This window comes from Malania oleifera, chromosome 5 (genome assembly GCF_029873635.1).
Source record: "Malania oleifera isolate guangnan ecotype guangnan chromosome 5, ASM2987363v1, whole genome shotgun sequence".
Classification (NCBI taxonomy): Eukaryota; Viridiplantae; Streptophyta; class Magnoliopsida; order Santalales; family Ximeniaceae; genus Malania; species Malania oleifera.
The window spans coordinates 55,315,032-55,334,352 of NC_080421.1; the positions used below are offsets into that span (position 1 = coordinate 55,315,032).

General features: G+C 36.7%; 1 protein-coding gene across 1 annotated transcript in view; it reads left to right on the forward strand.

Moving 5' to 3' along the window:
* The first annotated feature begins 414 nt into the window (after positions 1 to 414).
* Positions 415 to 19,321, forward strand: part of LOC131156739 (FRIGIDA-like protein 3) — a 30,551-nt gene continuing 11,644 nt past the window's right edge. The window contains exon 1 of the mRNA XM_058110635.1: positions 415 to 799. The gene's annotated coding sequence lies outside the window, so the exon portion shown is untranslated. The remainder of the gene's footprint in view (positions 800 to 19,321) is intronic.

Consider the following 19,321-nt stretch of genomic DNA (forward strand, 5'->3'; position numbering starts at 1 on the left):
AAATTTAAGGAAAAAGATCAAAACAAAAAATTGAGGAAAATAATTTTCAAAACAAAGTTAGAGTATGTAGATGTATGCAAAACATAACAAACTTTTGGAAAGTTGGTATCTATACAAAAGTCGACTCCCCAAAAGTTAGTTATATTTGTCATGACAAGACAGAGCATTGACTTGATGGAAGAGAATCACATTAAACTATAATCGACTTTCTCAAAAGTCAGTTAGGTTTGCAACGACAAGATAGGACATTGACTTGACGGAAGAGAATTAAATTAAAGTAAAAATGGCTTTTAATTTGTGGTTAAATCGGCGAGAAAAGTAAATTATGTTTATTTTCTCATTTATTTCACCAATACCCTACAATTGTATGTACTTTATTTTAATTTAATTATTTTCGTAAAAAACTCATAAATCATGTTTGTCCAATCTAAGGTTGTGCGTTCCAAACGCAAGCAAATAAATAATGTAGGGCAACACTTTGTCCTATTCTTTTCCCGAGTCGTCCGTTAACTCCCTCACCGTAGCCGCCGTAGAAACAGCCGTGCACCGCTTTGTAGTAACCTGGCGGTAGCAAAGACGGGAGGAGTGCTCCTACAAAAGCGAAAAAAGAAAGTGGCAGATAGAGAAACACAAAGCCACTGTGTTAAAACTCCTTTCCTAATCCCGTCACCTCTCTCTCTCTCTTTCTCTCACTCTCTCTCTCTCTGCGTTGGAGCACCCGCGCCACCCATCACCCTCGGAAAATGGACTAATTTTCTTGCGAGTTATCGGGAAAATTTTTCTATTGTGCGTCGATCGGGTAAGTGTTCAAAATTCCTCTTAATTTAACTTATTTGTTATCTACTTTCGCTTCCTCGTTCTTTTCAGATCCGGGTTTTCTTGGAACTTTCTTTTAGCTTTGAGCTTGATTTTTTTTCTTGTTTTCAGTTCTTAGTTTGAATTGTACTTTCTCGGTTCCATTGATGTGATTTCATGTAAATTATGTTCCTTTATTTTATTTTTCTTTTTGGTTCTTGCATAATTTGTTTGGATTGTTTTAGGGTTTCCTTTGATCTAATATTTAGAGTATCTTATCCGCACATTTTTTGTCCCAGAGACTTCTAACTGCGTCCCCTTCGAGAAGTTCCATGGATGCAATCCTCTATGCATAAGCTCTATTGTTCTTTATCTTTTCGAAATCCAAAATCATAACAACAAAATGGCCAATTATCATGCACAGGTACAGAGTGGCAAGAGAAGCTTGAATTTTTCTAGTCATGGCTGGAGCTGAACCAACTTTACTATCTTAAAAAACCTCATAGTAACTTCCTATAGTGATAGAACATCAGTTTCAGTCAACTTCCAAAGTTCTTTAATAGATGGTTGATTTAGTATAGCACTATGATCTTAGAGCAATGCACTTCCAAAATTTTGAAGGAGATGCTTGATTTAGGATGGCACTATGACCTTATAGTGATGCTGTTTGTAGCTATTTTTTTTATTTTTATTTTTTTTTAAGGTTTTGCAAGGGTGAAACAATCATAGTACGGTTAGCAAAATAGGATTAGAATAGGATACACAATTTAGGTTTTCTAGGGATAAAAAGTGGTGGTGCGAGAGAAAATAGGATTAAAAATATTTATAGTGTGAAAGAAATTAATTGCCAGAAATTCTAATAAATCTGGTAATTCTATGCGCCAGGTATTTTAAGCGTTGGATTTTGAAGTTCAAGGCTTACAAATTGAAAATTTTTTAGAGTTAGTAGGGGTTTGGACTCTAAAGATTAGAAAATGAGGTTTTTTTTTTTATTTCCCTTAAAGAACCGAAATTATATTGGAGAAGAAGAAGAAGAAGAAGAAGAAGAAGAAGAACTAGAAGAAGAAAAATGCAAGAGAAAGAAGATGATAAAATAGTTTGGGTGTGCATCCACAATTCTATACCTTCACACATAAGGATAGACTGCATTGCACAGTGATCAAAACCTTTACTGAAAAATTCTCTATATAGATATATAATTTGAATTTTTGAAAAATCCTAATTCTAATAAGACAGAGAAATTTCACAAGAGAAAAACTCGTACTTGTCAAAAGATACTATACTGTTAAAGGCTATATATAAAGGTATGATAGTACAAATAATCCATAATATTGCTAAGAGAACCCATGTATCAAAACTAAATTTCATCGTTGGAAAAAATTGAAATTACCACAATACACTTAAAGTCATTAAATTTAAGGGAACTCAACTAAAACAGAATCAGTGGCATATTAATGAAAGATTCATAAAAATAAAAAATAAGTGTCTATTAGAAAACATTGAGGGCGAGCCTTGGCTAATGGGAAGGGCATAGAGTTCACAGCCTCAAACGATTGAAGACAACATCCCCAAGTGTGGGGGTAAGGCTGTTTGCATTGTGCCCTCCTTCAATCCTTGATGTGGTGGGGAATTCTTGTGCAGTGGGTGATCTTTATTTTATATATTGGGAAACACTACTCAAGGTCTTAAGTGGGTACCATCATTAATTTAGACCATAGTACAAATTTCCTTGGTCATCTGTACTCTTCATCAAGTCATCAATGGGCAATGTGGAGGCTACATAGCTCTTGTCCATTTTAGTTAATATCAATAGCAAGGTTGTTAGAATCGGGATCCTACATAAGATTCGTGGGAGGGTCTGCGAGGTCGGATCATAGGATTGGATCTTGGATCGTAAGATTCTACTTACAATGTAAAATAAATTAAAGTTTTATATATTTGGCAATTTATGACAACTCTCAATAAAATAATCCTTAAAACTTGGTAGTAAGGGTAGATTGTTGCTAGCTTATTTATTTAATAGTTATAATTTAAAAGAAAAATGAAGAGAAGAAGGACGAAGAAATTGCTAATCTTAATTCAATAAACTGATGTAAATTTCTTAGTTTTTGTGGTTTGTCATCATACCATGAGAAGAAGAAGAAGAAGGAGAAGGAGGAAAGAAAGGAGGAAAAGGAAGAATTTTTGTTAGTGGTAAAGAAAAGAAGAGGAAAAAGGATGCTATATGCTCTCAGCTTTGGGGAAAAAGATAAATCGCTGGTTTGTCAATAATAAGGTAAAAAAAGAGAGGAAGAAAGTAAAAAGGACTACAAAGATAACTCATAACTGCTATAGGCTTGCAACTTTAAGCTCTTAGCTTGATTGTGAAATTTCCTATTTGTTGAAGCTTTCTGCTGATCTCAAAGCTCTCAGTTGATCTCTACTATTGTTGGAACAAAGAGCAGTCCAAGCCTACTGATAGACAACCAAGGATCTGTCTGTCAAGAACTCTAAGCTCTCTAAGAGCTTTCAATTTTGAAAGAAGAGAACTTTCAAGAGATGCTCAACTGCTCTCTTGACTTTATTGAACAAATCCTAGAACATGCTCATTATGTTGCCCTAATTTTGACGCATTTGAGCCAACTAGACCAAATTTTGTGTCTATGCAAAAGTAAAGTGTTTGGGCGAATAAAAATATATATATTGGGCCTTTTTCTTTGAAATCCTAAATAGGGAAAATCCATATTCCATTGCAAAAGTAGGATTGGTAGGATCGCAAGTAGGATCGAGATCCTAAGATTGTAATGATCTAGATAAGATCTTATTGGGATCCTACTTTATTAAGATTCTACTTAAGATTTGGATTGATTAAAGAAGTATGGATCGTATGATCGTAGAATCACATGATCTGGATTGGGATTTTGATAACCATTAATTAACACTTATGACACATTTGCAAGGCATTTTTTTTAGTATATGTTACTTTTTAATAAAATATAATTACTTAGGACCAAACATGTAGGCCTGGCAAAAACGGGTCATGACTTGACGAGTCACCTGTGACCCGCCCAGTTATGACGGGTTCGGGTACATGAAAATCAACCCGTTTATAAATGGGTCAACCCGTGACCTGCTCGTTTATAAACGGGTCAAGCTGGATTCGGGTCATTTATTTGGCTTATAAATTACCTAGATGCCCACTAAAACCCTAAATCCCTAATCGTCTAATCCTATTGGGCCTACTCGAATCATGCGGAACCGCGGCTCTGGTTGCCTCCAACTGCTTGCTGGTGCTGCTGCTGCGATACACTCCTCGAGCGGCTCTGGCTGTCTCCTGCTCCCTGTTTGTTCCACCTTCCCTTACAGAAGGCCGAAGACACGATTCAGAACCTTCAGGCGAACGCCATGGACCTCATTGACGACGGCAACAAGAACAAGAACGCTCAGATCAGCCACGACTACCATGGCAAAATTGGCATCGATCCTTATCCCATCAAGTTGGAAAATGATAGTGGGGCAGCTTTCTCCATGTCCATCGTCCATTGATTTCTAGCAAGGTCTTGGGGGGTTTTGGGATTGTTTTCACCTTTTAGTTCTTTGAGACTGTTGTAACCTCTTCTTCTTCTCCTTGATTTTGATTTAAACCCCTTCTTCTTCTTCCTCAACTCATCAGGCGTCAACCAAGAGGTCCGAGACTCAGAGACCTGATGAGAGATGAATTTTTTTGCTTTTAAATTTTAAAATAATTATTGTTTTAAAACGGGTAACCTGTGAACCGCCCGTTTATTAAACGGATGGGTTAGGGTTTATAGGGTTGTGACCCGTTTAACTTCAACTTGTTTACAACCTGGCTCGTTTATGATCCGACCCGTTGGCGACCCGCCTGAACCTGGCCTGCTTGCTCGTTTTGCCACCCCTACAAACGTGTGAAGCCCAAACAATCATCCATTACAATTTCCATAATTCCATATGAGAAGGTTTTTATTTTATTGGGAAATCTCTAAAGAAAGATGTATGACTTAAGTTTGCACATCAACTGCTCTATTAATTTGGATAAACATAATTGGAATTGATATTAGTTAAAAATTGTCATCTTAAATTTTGATTGTGACAGATGTTGCATTTCTTGTTAGTTGCATTGCACCATGATTCTTTTTCTTTAAAATCTTTTTTGGTTGTTTTCTATGCAAGTATATTGAGCCTCTAAAGTCATGTGACTTGGAATGAGGTAGTGAGGAAAGATTTAATAGCCCTTAATCTAATAGAGGAAAATGCTCTCGATCAGGTGAATTGATGGAAAAGGATTCATGTACCCAACCCCACCTAGTGGGACTTAAGGCTTGTTGTTGTTGTTGTATGAAGTGGTGATCTTCCTGAAATTAACCATGGCTCAAAAACTTTCTCCTAAAGCTCACTTGCTCTAGAACTAACTTCCTCGGGAAGACCATTTTGAGTATTTTGAAAAGTGTTTAGTTAAGCAGACACTGCAAAATTTTCTAGGAGCTGGAGCCCCTCTTACGTCATACTCATGCTAAATATTAATTTCACTATGGATATGCATAAAGATACAATTGGGATCATGAATATAAAGCAGACACGCGCGACACTGGGACAAGCACCTTGCAATGGGGGTTATCCTTGTTTCATTTGTTCACTCTCTTTTCTCCCTTTTTGTTAAAATCCATCATCAAAATTTCAATTTCATACAAGTTGATTCGATCTTTTTGCAATCAATGGAATTTTATATGAACAAAAATGGATCCATGATTTCATTATGATGTGAGTAGGGGTCTTGAGCTTTCCTTTATTTTTGGATTAGCAAAAGAGACTGCAGTACTAAAAGGATTTCTTAGTAGAAAGTAGAAAAGAAATTGACTGCAAAATCAACATAGAAGCAGAACAGTTGCTGCTTGTGCCATTAAGCAAGAAAAAAAAAAAAGCACATGGCCACTTAAGATTTTTGTTGTTAGTGCTCCTCTCTTTTGAAGGCTTCAAGATTCCTTTCTCTCCATATGGTCCAGAACAAAGCAAGAGGGATGGAGTCCCTCGGAACTTTGTCATTTTCCTGTTTTTGGAGCCTTTCCAAGCCTGCAGCTTTGCTAGCAATGATCCAGCTGACTCCAAGAGTGGCATAAACTAGACTTTTGACAACACTCTAATCCATTTATAGTGGAACAAGAAATGATATATATTTTCTCCATATTCTTTACACAAAAGACGTTGATTACATGCACACACTCTTCTTTTCATCAGATTCAATGGTTAGTATCCTTTTCCAAGTTGCTCCTAAGTTTAGATGGCCACTTCAGTTGGAGCTTTGTTTTTAAAGCAGCCCTCCAGGAAAGTGTCTTTTGTCTTGCCTTCTCTGCCTTCCAGCCAGGAATAGTAGACTTTAACTGAAAATACTCCATTCTTCAGAAATTCAAAATTGAATTGTCCTCTCCCTTCTCTTTCACTCAACTCTTGTAGAGGGTCTTTGAGAGAGTCAAACAATCCTCCACTTCTTGCTGTTTGAAGTTTCTTTGGAAGTACACATTCTACCTAACACCTCCCATTCTAAGCGAATTCTGATAACTTTATATTCTAATCACTTTATTCTTGTCTGAGGCAGGCCTAAAAAGTTTATGTAATTGACTTTCCGAGTTGGATCACATCAGACATTACGCCAAAAGAGTACAAGTAGGCCATCTCTAATTTCAAAAGAGGTTCTAGTGTAGAATTGTTCCTCCTTATTTATACGTTTCCAATAACCCACCCATGTGGATTCCTACTGCCATTCGAGGCCATTTGTTGTGGGTCTCACCATATTTCACTCCAATCACCTGATTTCCACCAGCTAGTCTTCTCTGAAATTCTCTATAGACATTTGCCATGAAGATCTTTCATTTCCTTTACAGCTATGACTCCTAGTCCACTAGTATTGATAAGGGTGGGTTGCAAAGAGCCTCCTCTATATTCTTTTAAGCTTTCTAGGCATATGAAAGATCAACTTGTATAAATAAGCAAGCTAATTTTTTTTTTCGACTGAAGTTAGCCTACCACCCTTAGATATACGTATTAAAAAATGGAAGAAAAATGATAAAATTAACTAGTGTACGAGAACTAGGTGGTGGAACCTAAAAGGAGAAAATATAATAAAATTTAAAGATAAAATGATCAAAGATGGGGATTGGACTATAGAGGATGAGATAGATACAAATACTCTTTGGAGTGTATTAGGTAGCTCTATTAAAAAGATAGCAAAAGAGATTTTAGGTGAATCAAGGGGAAGATTCTTGAATAGCAAAGAAAGTTGGTGGTGGGATAAAGATGTACAAAAAGCCATAAAGACAAAAAGAATTTGGTATAAAACGTGACAAAAATGTAGAAATAGGGATAACTTTGAAAAGTATAAGGAGACGAGAAAAATGCAAAAAGGCTGTTAGTAAAGCTAAATACAAATCATTTAATAGTTTGTATGATATATTAGATATAAAAGAAGGGGAAAGAGATATACTTAAACTTGCTAGAGCTAGAGAAAGGAAGAGTAAGGACTTAGGAAATGTAAAATGTATAAAAAGTGAGGATGATATTGTCTTGGTTAAGGACAAAGACATTAAAGAAAGATGGCGAAGTTACTTTAGTAAATTGTTTAATGAAAACCAATTAGAAGGTTTAAACTTAGAATTGTCAAATGAGGAAAAAGACTAAAAATATGAGATTTATTCGCAAAATTAGAGTTAATGAAGTTAAGTTTGTACTAAAAAAGATGAAAAATGGAAAAGCTATGGGACCAGATAACATCCCAATTGAAGTTTGGAAATGCTTAGGTGATAATGAAATTATATGGTTAACAAATTTATTTAATACAATTATAAGAACTAAGAAAATGCCAGATAAATGAAGGAAAAACACTTTAATACCTATATAAAAAAATAAAGGAGATATTCAAAATTGTAATAACTATCGTGAAATTAAACTTATGAGTCATACGATGAAACTATGGGAAAGGTTAGTTGAACAAAGATTAAGGTTTGAAACGAGGGTCTCAGAAAATCAACTTGGTTTTATGTCTGTGAGATCTACCATAGAAGCTATATATCTTTTAAGAAGATTAATGGAAAAGTTTAGGGAAAGGAAGAGGGACTTGCATATGATATTTATTGACCTTGAGAAAGCATATGATCTATGGTGGGTTTTAGAAAAAAAGGGTGTATGTAGTGATGTCATTAAGGATATGTATGATGGAGTAATGACTAGTGTAAGGACCATAAATGGAGAAACTAGAGAATCAATCACCATAGGTGTACATCAAGGATCTGCTTTGAGTTTTTATCTTTTTGCTTTAGTGATTGACCGACTGACTAAGAGTATTCAAAAGGAGGTTCCATGGTGTATGTTATTTGCAGATGATATTGTATTAATTGATGAAATTAGGGACGGAGTAGAGACTGAGTTAGAATTATGGAGAGAAGCTTTGGAATCTAAAAGCTTTAGGATAAGTAAAAATAAGACAAAATATATGAAATGTAATTTTAGTAATGATAGGAGGAATATTGAAGACAAAGTTAAACTTGATGATGAAGAAATAAATAACATTTGTAGATTTCGATACCTTGGATCTATTATGCAAGCTGAAGGAGAAATTGAAGATGATGTAATGCATAGAGTTAAAGTAGGTTGGGTAAAATGGAGAAGTGCTTCAAGTGTGCTCTGTGATCGTAGAATACCCTTAAAATTAAAAGGGAAGTTTTATAGGATAGCTTTAAGACCAGCTATGCTATATGGATCGGAATGTTGGGCGACGAAGAAACATAATATCCAAAAAGTAAAAGTTGTCGAGATAAGAATGCTTAGATGGATGAGTGGTATAACATTGAAAGATAAATTAAGGAATGAACATATTCATGGTAAGTTAGGTGTAGCTCTTATAGAAGATAAGATAAGGGAGGGATGACTCAGATGGTATGGACACTTGCAACATAGGTCACATAGTGCACCAGTAATGAAGAGTGAGTTAGTTACTGTTTTTTTTTTTTTTGGGGGGGGGGGGGGGGGGATTAAAAGGGGGTAGGGGTAGACCTAAAATAACTTGGAAGAAGATAGTAAGGATTTAATATCCTTGAATCTGTCAAAAGAAATGGTCGATGATCGCATAAATTGACGGAAAATGATTTATATAGCTGACCCCACCCTACTCTTGGAAGGAACAAAGTAGTCCTAGTGCAAAAAGCAAGGTGGTAAGCTCATCAACCTCTCTTTCATTGAGATTCCTAAAAAATGGAAGTCCCATGATAGAGAGCCCCTCTAGAAGATAAAAATAAGTTGATAGGTGCATTGTGGAGAGAAGAAACCTTAAACAAACAAGACACCGTCATCTTAGAAGAGTCCTCACCCACCCAAACATCCTCCCAAGAATGAACCCCATTGCTATTTCGCACGTTGAAGCAGGTGAGAGGAAAATATTGACTCGCTACCCGGGACACGAATATTAGGGGCATGCATGAGAAATAATATGCTTTTTTGATTTTTTTTTGATAACAAAAGAATTTCATTGATAGAGTAGGAATGTACAAGCAAGAGAATAAGCCATCTCCTTTCAAAACTCAGGGTTACTCCAAAAGAATTTAAAATGAAAACCAAAAAGGACACTAGAAACAACTCGAAATAATTAGCATGGCCCCATGCTGAATATTTGAAAAGTGCACCCCCCTGAAGTTCCCATTATCCACACACCAAAGAGAAGCCAAATGGTGAATCTTCACCTATAGTAGAAAAAAAGTGTCTTCTTCCTTGAAAAAATGTGTGGGTTTCGTTCCATCCACAAACCCCAATATACAACAAATAAGGTAAAATCCATAACTTGTACCCTCCTTTTTCCTGCCAAAACCAACAAAAAAGAATTACCAAAAACTCCTTTACTGTCTTGGATAATCCCAGCATTCTCCCAATAATTAAATAGCTTGTTCCAAATCCTTCAGGCGAAATCACAATGTAAGAAAAGATGCAGAACTCTTTTTAAAGCAATTAAAACAAAGCACACATACTTTTAGAGAGAGAGCTTGTAATGGTCTTCTAATTTGCAACAGTTATTGGTGTTGATCCTATTAAGCACAGACAGCCAAAGAAAGCTTTGATTTTAGGGTGGACTTTGGCCTTTCAGATAGTTTTATTGAGAAGAAAAGAAAAACTTGAGCTAGTCTAGAACAAATCTTTCGCTTATGTGACTATAGGTCTTTTCCCTGGAGGCAATAATGGCTAGGAACAAAAGCTAGGAGTTAGCAGATTTAGATAAAGCTTGCTCATGGCTTTACCTACTCGTATCCATTGACGGGACTTCAACATTTGTAGGAATAAAACCCCGAGGGAACCTAAGACCCAGTACGGCTATCAACTTCCAACGAGACTTTGCAATTATTCAACAATACTAACAAGGAGGATAATTCCTCCTTCTCCCAATCATTCAAGAGTCTCCTAAAGTGAAAATAATACACTTCCTTGACCTCCCACCCATTTCAATGGAGCACATATTTTCTTTAATCACCTTGCGCCATAGGATTTCACTACCATACGAAACCTTGACAACCATTTACCAATTTAGGAGATGCTTTTGGATACCATGTTGTCAAACTCCAATTCCCTATATGATTTGGGTCTTCTAATAACCTCCCAACTCGATTATATCTCTTACTCTCACAAGAACCCAACCATAGGAAGCTAGGAAGTTGGGCATTAGCCTCTCTAGAGGCTCTACTACATTCAAGGGCACTCTGAAAAGAGAAAGGAAATAAGTAAGAATGTTGGAAATTTAGGGACTAATATGAGTGTGACACAATGCTAAAGAGACAATTATGCCCTTTTCTATCCCTCCGATATTTTACCCATCCTCTCAATCACAGGGTCTTGGGGAATTTGGATTGCCCCCAAGAGGGAGACCAAGATAAAAATGGCTTCACAAGAGAAAAAAAACCTGCATAGGTTTTAAAACTCTATAAATCCCTAATGCCCAAAGTTATACCAGCCATCCACTTGTGGAAAAGTTGATCTTGAAACTTGAGATCTTCTTAAAGATTTTTTAGCAAGATAATAGCCACGTGGAACTTTAGAAACATTGTCCTCAAGAAACAGCATGGTGTCATCATGAGACACCTCCACTTCCTCCCCACGTACCAGACAAAGGCATTTGATCACCCCAAGTCATGAGCACACATGAGCATCCTACTCAAGGTATCCACCACTGGGGTAAACAAAAATGGACACAACGGATCCCCTTGCCTAAGCCCCTGAGAAGCTCTAAACCATTCGTTAGGTTGACCATTGACAATAATTGATCAATTGGTTGAACTCAAGCAACCTTTGATTCACTTTCTCCACATCACCTTATCCAAGAAGCCCCAATTTACCATATCATAGGCTTTCTTGAAATCTAGTTTAAATAAAAGCATCCCTGCTCCTCACATCCTCAACCCCCTCATTAGTCACTTGTATGACATTTAAAATTTGTTTGTATCAACTGCACCATGGTAATTGTATCTGCCAAAACCTCTCCATGCTTTAATTTAAGACCTTGGAGAGAATCTTGTAGAGACTGGTGACAAGAATAATCGGTTTGAAGTCCCTCACTTGCAAAGATCTCTCCTTCTTGGGGATTAGAGCTAAGAAGGTAGAATTCACAATTTTATGCACTATCCAGTTATGATGAAACACCATGAGTACCTTGAGTAACCTTGAGATGTCTTCTTGCAAGACTCTCAATTCTCCTAAAGAAAAAGGCCACAAAGAAACCATTGGGACTAGGAGCCTTATCTTTGCTCAGCTCAAATACCCTTTCTTTTATTTTATTTTATTTTATTTCTTCAGCTTGTTTGCAAAAATTAGTTTCTCAACTCCAATTCCCTGAATCTAACCCCAACTTCTTGATAAAATCTTTCGTCCCCCTGCATGCTATCCTATGGGAAAAAGATGGAATTGGAATCCCCCTCCTAAACTTATTTCACCCTCACTTTCTAACGTCAATTGATGTCCTCCCTCAGCAAGAGCACTTTTAAGGGTCTGACAACATGTCGTCGTTTATTATGGTATAGAGTGGCTTTCTTGGCTTCTTTTTGGGCTCATTCATTTGGTTGTCCAATGGTCCTATCTTCAAAGGGATTGGATGGTAGCTCTATTGTAATACTTTTAGTTGTTGCTCATTGTTCCTAGAGGGCACCCTTCCTCATCCTATTCTATTGTATATTGTTTTGGTTCTTGAGAAAATATCTTTTATCTTATTTTCTTTTTCCCTTTTTTTTAATCAAAAGAAAGACAATTTCCATTTTTTGTAGAGAAAACATGCTTTTGCTATTTGAATCAATGCATGGAACTCCACAAAGGGAACAGTAGGCCATGATAAAAAAAGGTATTCGGGTTGTTTACAAAAATATCAAAATGACCCATACTACATTTGCAATTCATACAAAACAAACTCTACGTTTAACAAGCTCATTTACGTAGAGTTTTATAAGCAAATTGTTCGCAATCACCTTTATTGCAATTTTTATTTTTTAAAGAACTCACTTATAAACCTCATGTACAAATGGCAGGATTCTTACATGTGGTAACAGAAGGCTAGCATTGTTCCCCATTTAAAATGGGTAAAATCTTCTTTGTTTAGTTCTGGAAAAGCTCTCAAATAAATGGGTTTTGACAAGTAATTATGCTAGATACCATGAAGCATGGGCACAACCATGGACACAGGAAGTAGGAACATAACAAATCCTGAAATTATAGGACATGATGTGGGACTGACAACACTAACTAATAGTTATATATTAATTTATTTTGAGAAATGTTAATTTTTTAATGTTTATATAACACTCCATATTAAAAAGCCAAAACTTTTTTTAATAATTTTATAAAAATTCTCAAAGCATTACTTTTATTGTAACTGTTGACACTATCGACAACTCGACAGCCTCAAGGCGTTGAGGCGTATAAAAAATTATATATATAATATTAAAATGAGAAAAATGTTAGAATAATGGAGAATTTTTTTTATGTATGTACTATTTCCAAACAAAATCTTTTTTTTCCTGCCCCTTGAATCTGCTTCAGACATTTTAGCAGGTGCAGCAAGATTTAATTTAAAGAATTAAAATATGAAACAAAAATTTGAGAGACGAATAAAGAACTCAGACACGTGAGACTTCAAAAGAGAGAGAGCAGATGCTAAGAGAGAGAGAGAGATAGCAGAGGCTTCGAGAGAGAGAGAGAGAGAGCAGATGTGAGAGGCTTCGAGGGAGAAAGAGCAGAGGCTTCTTCGAGCTTCGTCCAGGCTTCAAAAGAGAGAGCAGAGGGTTTGCCGAGCTTCGAAAGAGAGAGCAGAGGCTTTGTCGAGCTTCGTTCAGGCTTCGAAGAGAGAGTGAAGGCTTCGTCAGGCTTCGACGACAGAGCAGAGGGGAAGAAGCTTCGTGGGAGACCGAAAGGCGTACGCATGGCTTATGTGGCGTAAAAAAGTGTGGTTTTTTGGCTGAGGCGTACGCTTTGTTGGCCGAGGCGAATGCTTTCTTGGATTTACGTGTTTACACATACGCCTTGAGGTGTTTTTGTCCCAAAATGCAGGCGCGCCTCAAAAGCGCCTTTCGAAACACTGCTATATATATATATATTGAAAACTAACATATTTGTTGGTTTTCATGAATAAGCTAAAATGAAGTTGTATTGGAAAATGTCATTTTTTTCGCTGAAGTATTGTTGAAAAAGTATGAGAGAAGTGTTTAGGTGTTGAGGAAGTGTCTCAACATTAAAAATACACTTTAAAATTGTAATACATTTTAAAACTGTAAAAACAGTTTTTGAAGTGTTGGATACGGAGGAGCGTCTGGAACAAGGTCTGGGGTCTGAAACCCAGACACTGATACGGTTCCTTTGAAAAGTCTCAATGCTACATAGGTGGGATCCAACTAAACACCACTTGTTGTTTATATATACTTATTGCGAGTGGTAAGAACTATGAGCTCTTACTTAGTGTTGCCAAACAGGGACGAATTCTTATAGCCATGTAAGTACATTTATTGATAAAAAATCATTACTTACAAGCATTCTAATTCTTGGTTTATTTGGAGTCTAAATATGTTTCAATCAATGGAATTCTTCACTATGGTCAAAGATATAACTAAAGCTGTTGGTAAAGCAGTTGGACCATGTGAATTTTTTGGGTGTCCAAACTTGCAAACTGTAATGCAAACTGTTTGTTGCAGTTTGCATCAAGGGCAGGAGGGTATTTAAAAAATAATCCAGATTAAATGAAGACCTTGGATATGAGATTAGAAAATATAGGTGACTGGGGTTTTGTATGTCTAGTGAGGAGAAATGGCTTTCAAATTGTTGGACTGGTGGTGTTATTGGAAGCTAGATTGATCTGTGATGGTCTTTAAATTTTGTTTGATTCAAGCACTTTGTTTTGAAGGAAGGGGTTTGAGTGGTTCTGTTAATGGGTGGCGGTCAGATCTACTTCTATGGGTAAATTTTTGGAAATGATTTGAGTTTGAAAGAGAAAGAATGTTCTGTCTTCATCCATGCGGCTTTAATTAGGTAGACAGGGAGCTTTTATTGAAGCTTTAAGGTCAATTTTCTGGCCAAAAGGGATAAATGGAGCTTATTTTATTTTATTTTATTTTTATTATTTTTGGGTCTTGGAGAGGAAGGGGTTTGGGAATAGGTGGGGAGGAAGTGGATTAGTGGTTGTCTTCTTGTGCCTGTTATTGTGAATGGGGTGACTAAGTCATGGCTTAAACTCTAAGATGCTGGGGCACAAGGCAAGTTTTTCTTTGTTTTATTCGCTTTTCACTAGGATGATTAGTATTGTTGTAGCTGGAGGCTTACGGAAAGATTTCAGGATGAATTCTGATTATAATTCTGTTTCTCACTTGCAGCATATGGATGATACTCGTTTTCCTCAATGATATGGGAGGCTTTGCCATGGTGTAGGTGGAGGAAGTGTATTAGTGGTTGCCTCTTTGTTGTTCACATTATTGTGAAGCAATGTTACCTAGAATGTGGAACGTTTTGGTTCGTGGAACGGGAATTTGATCTCGGTATGGCACATGCTCTAAAATGTCAAACGCTAGGGGTATACTCAATTAGATATATTGGTGGAAAAAGTGTAATGACACTTGTATATTTTGGAGAGGATGTTGAGCTGTTTCTAAATCTAGAAGAGATTTTCTGATGTGGAATAGATTAATAATGACAGAAATAAAATTAAAATGTGATGATTCCCCATTTTTACCTAATAAAAAAGTAACGTGAAAAATAACTAAAGATTTAGCATTCTGGAACCAAAATGTACCATGTTTTCGAACATTTGTACCAATATGTGGTTCGCTAGGATGTTAGTGTTTTCTGGTAACTATGCTGTGAAGTCATGGTTTAATGCTACTAGGGGCATTAGACAAGGGATCCTTTGTTAACTTCTCTTTTCACTCTTGTTTGATGAGTTGAGTAGGATGATTAGTAGTGGTATAGCTGGAGGACCTGATAATATTTCCATTTCTTAGTTGCAGCTTGTAGTAGAAAACTATTTCTTCGACAATGATAATTTTTTTTTCCTCAATGATATGTGCACCTTTACCCATTTTTTGACAACTCTTGAAACTTTTGAAAAGGTTTTGGGGTTAAAAATTAATTTGAATGACTGGGATTACCATTATTCTCTTTGTTATGCTTCAGTATTTTTGTTTTGTTTTGTTTTGGTTTTTTTGGGGGCGCTGGGGGAAGGGGAGGAGGAGGAGCTATTAGTCTCTCACATATACAGGGTTTCTCTCAAGAGGTGCTTCTTTTATTTTAGGAGGTCAATAACTCGTATACAGGTCTGTCTCTTTTATAGTATTCTTCTGCGGTAACTCACATGATAGAAAAGTTGGGTTTTTTTTTTTTCCAATGGGTCTGGGTAGAGGCACTTGTAAGAGAGATCACCTTATTAGTTGGGATGTGGTTTGTGAGCTCAATTCATGGGAGACTTGGGCTTGGGGAATTTGGTGTCCAAGGTCTTCTCTTTAGTGTGGAATGGTTATAATGATTCCTTTGAGAGCCTTATTCCTTTTGTAAAGTATGCAGGTGTTGATAAACCATTTAGCCCTTGGAAATTTGTCTTAGATTTCACATATCCCACCCTGGCCCCCATGCAAGACAAGATTTAGAGGTGTTCGTGAAGTAGGTTTGTCTTTTTTGGAGGACCTTTGGATTGATGAAGCTCCTTTCTTATTTCCCAGCTTTTTTTAAGTGTCTAATCTTTGTCACTCTTTTGGTTTTCCATTGATTAGCTGGGTATGGGTTCTTGGAGTTTTCATTTTACTAGGAATTTGAATGAGAGGGAGATGGCTTATCTTATCTGCTTGTTGAATATCCTCGATTCTTTTTGGCCTCTTGTTGGGAGTTATAGGAGATGTGTTTCAAATTTCTTTGGAACTCTGGTAAACTTTTTTTGTTCTTTTGATCTATATTCTTATTTTTCTTCCTTTGCGGTTGGACTTTTTCTTTTGGAGAGGTAGGGGTCCTTCCAAAATTAAGGCTTCTATTTGGACTGCAGTCCCTGAAAAGATTAATGGTTGAATACTAATAACTTTAACAGAGGAGAAGGCCAAACAAAGCACTTTCTTTTTGGATTTATGAGCTGTGCTATCAGAGTGGTGAGTTCAACTAACATTTGTTGTTGCATTGTATATATTCTTAAGGAATTTGGAATAGCTTGATGGATTTGGGGAGCAGTAGGTTTTTCCTTCTTTAGAGAGCTTGCTTCTTCATTCTTTTAGAGGTTTGGTGGTGCTAAGTTGGGGAAATCTCTTTGGAAATGAGGTTTGTTTTGTTTTCTTCCTTTTGTTTTCATTTTGTGCGTCTCTATGTTCCTTTTTTTTTTGGGGTCCTTTATTTATTTATTTATTTGTTTTTTGCTAGGCCATTTATTTATTTGTTTGCAACTATTTGGTGCATATAGCAACAGCACAATGATAATATATTTAAGGTTCATGCTGTTTCTACTGATCTTTTATGCTGACTTAGCTTTGAGTTTTGGCAAATACTTGAGAAAAATATCTTTGCCTGACAAGTGGAGAGCTTTGCTCTTTTGTTTTTTTTTTTTTGGTGCACGGAAAATTTACACCAAAACTTGTTTTGTGTTCAACTAGAGATATGCTGAACTATATAACTATTGGAAGACTCCTATTTCTTGTGGGAATGGAACCTATAAAATAGAAAATTCTCACAGTAGTGAATTCCATTGGCCTAGCAGGACCAATCACTGCCAAAAGGACATTCACAGTGGCTGAATAACTCAGTTGCTAAAGAATTAATTTTTAAACTAGTATGCTAGTGAAACAAATTTAATTGTATGATTGGAATCGAGAACTGGATACTGACAACAGCGGTCCAAACGCAATAAATCAACATGATATTTTTTGGTTTTTTGATCAGTAAAGAAACTTCGTTAAAGGGCATCAAGGGGATGCCACCTAGGTACAAAGACAAAAAGATAATCCTCATTGTAGGGTGTAAAAAAGAGTCAAGAATTACAGGAGAATCATTCAAAAACAACCCATTGTGCGAGCTCGTTACATTACTATCCAATGGTCTTTACTAATCCTGATCCGTCAAAAGCTTTCCTGTTTCTTCCCCCCCCCCCCCCCCAAAAAAAAAAAAAACAAACAAAAAAATGCAAGGGTAATAAGGGAGAAAGCTTTCCAAAATACAAAAATGTTATGATCCAAAATCTGAAATACTAAAATAAATAAATAAAAACATACAATAGATGAATTATGACAATAGGGTTTGAGGTTTCTCTTTGGTTGAAAGCCCAAGCTGCCAACTCATCCCTTCATTGAATAAGGAACTCAACCATCAACCAACTGCTTCCATTATGTTTAATTCTGATGCTATAGAATTTGGCTAGTGAATTCTTTACCCCTTGAAGGTACTAATCTTGAATCTCTTCTAAAATTCAGATTCCACACCACTCCAAATTCCTGTTGGCCAAGAACATTCCTAACCCATTCTTTCCTACATGAAAAATGATGAATTGTAAAGTGCTGGAAACAGGTTCAGCCCTCTGAGACTGAGAATCAATGCATTCATTTGCCACAAGGAGCGCATTCCAAATTTATTCCTGGGATAAAAGCGTTATGATTGTTAGACGCACTTCCCAAGATATCTTTCAGCCTCAGAGCAAGTGCCTAAGCAATCACCACAACACTAAGGCTAATTGGTCTAAGATCTTGGATATCCATGGTGATGCCCTTGCGCATCAAGATAATTGAAGTTTTCTGAGACGTTCTTATTTTACCTTGATCACGCAGATGCTGAAAGGTTGCCATAATTACTCCTTTAGATTTCAAAGCTAACACTACTTCCTCCTTTATAAAAGGCTCAAACCAAGATCTCTCCTCACTGATGATAATAGTGAGCATGTGAGATCAAAGTCATCCAACGAGAGTCTTGTTTCAACTGATTCTGTGTATGGAGTTTCGCAAAATTCCACATATTGATTCAAAACTTTTTTCTCTTCATGCTAGTGCACCCCCTCAATGGTAATGCTTTTGATGTAGTTCATCCTCCAATGCATATAAATCTAAAATTTTAAAAAAAAAACCTAGCTTTATTGCCCCCCTCACCATAAAGCTCTAGAGATTGGCCCAAATTTTTTTTTCTTTGATAATAAGATTGGTTTTTTTCACCCTTAAGACCGTCCCTGTTGTAATCTTTTTATTCCTCTGATAGATTTCTCTCCCTCATGAAAACTTTAAATTCCACTTTGCAGCTGGGCAAGTGACCCCTACTCTCCTGAACACTTATTCCATATCTTGAGTTCTCTTTTAAGGACCATCAGTTTCTTTGCCAAACAGCCACCGCTTGGGGTGCCTTCCACTGAAAACTATTTCCAACAGGTTTTTTTTTGTTTTTTTTGGGAGGGGGGGACGGATACCCACAAATCCGTCTTCTTTAAGGCAGAGATTTCTGAAAGAAAAGGACATTTGCTCTGCACCTAGCTTCCATGATACAGCATGGTTGAAGAATGGTCTGAAGTGATTTTTTGCAGGTAATTCTGGAGCATATCTGGAATATCTCCCGGTCACTAGAAGTAGAACCTATCAGTTCTGCAAAGAACAACCACCTCTCTGTTGTTCAACCAAGTGACATTTCTTCCTTGCAGAGAGGAATCATGCAGATTGAGCTCTTCAGTAAATTGTGAGGACTGTCTTATGGCTGCCAATGTTCTTCTACACCCAATTCTCTCATTTTGGAATTTGATCGTGTTGAAATCCCCTCCAACGCACCATGGTTGATTCCATCTGTTGTTTACCCCTGGTTGATGAACCCATACTTGCCCATTTTCCCTATCTTCAGTTGGGCCATAGACACTTGAAAAGATCCATTTGCCTTTTTTACCCCAACTGGATTCCAACTTGCTCATACCCTTGCCATCCCACAACATAAGAATCCTATTAAGTACCGTGGGTTGTAATAAGAACTCAATCCACTGTTTTTCCCCTTCAAACTGACCGAGTGAACTCACTTAAGGTTCTATATTGTAATTTCT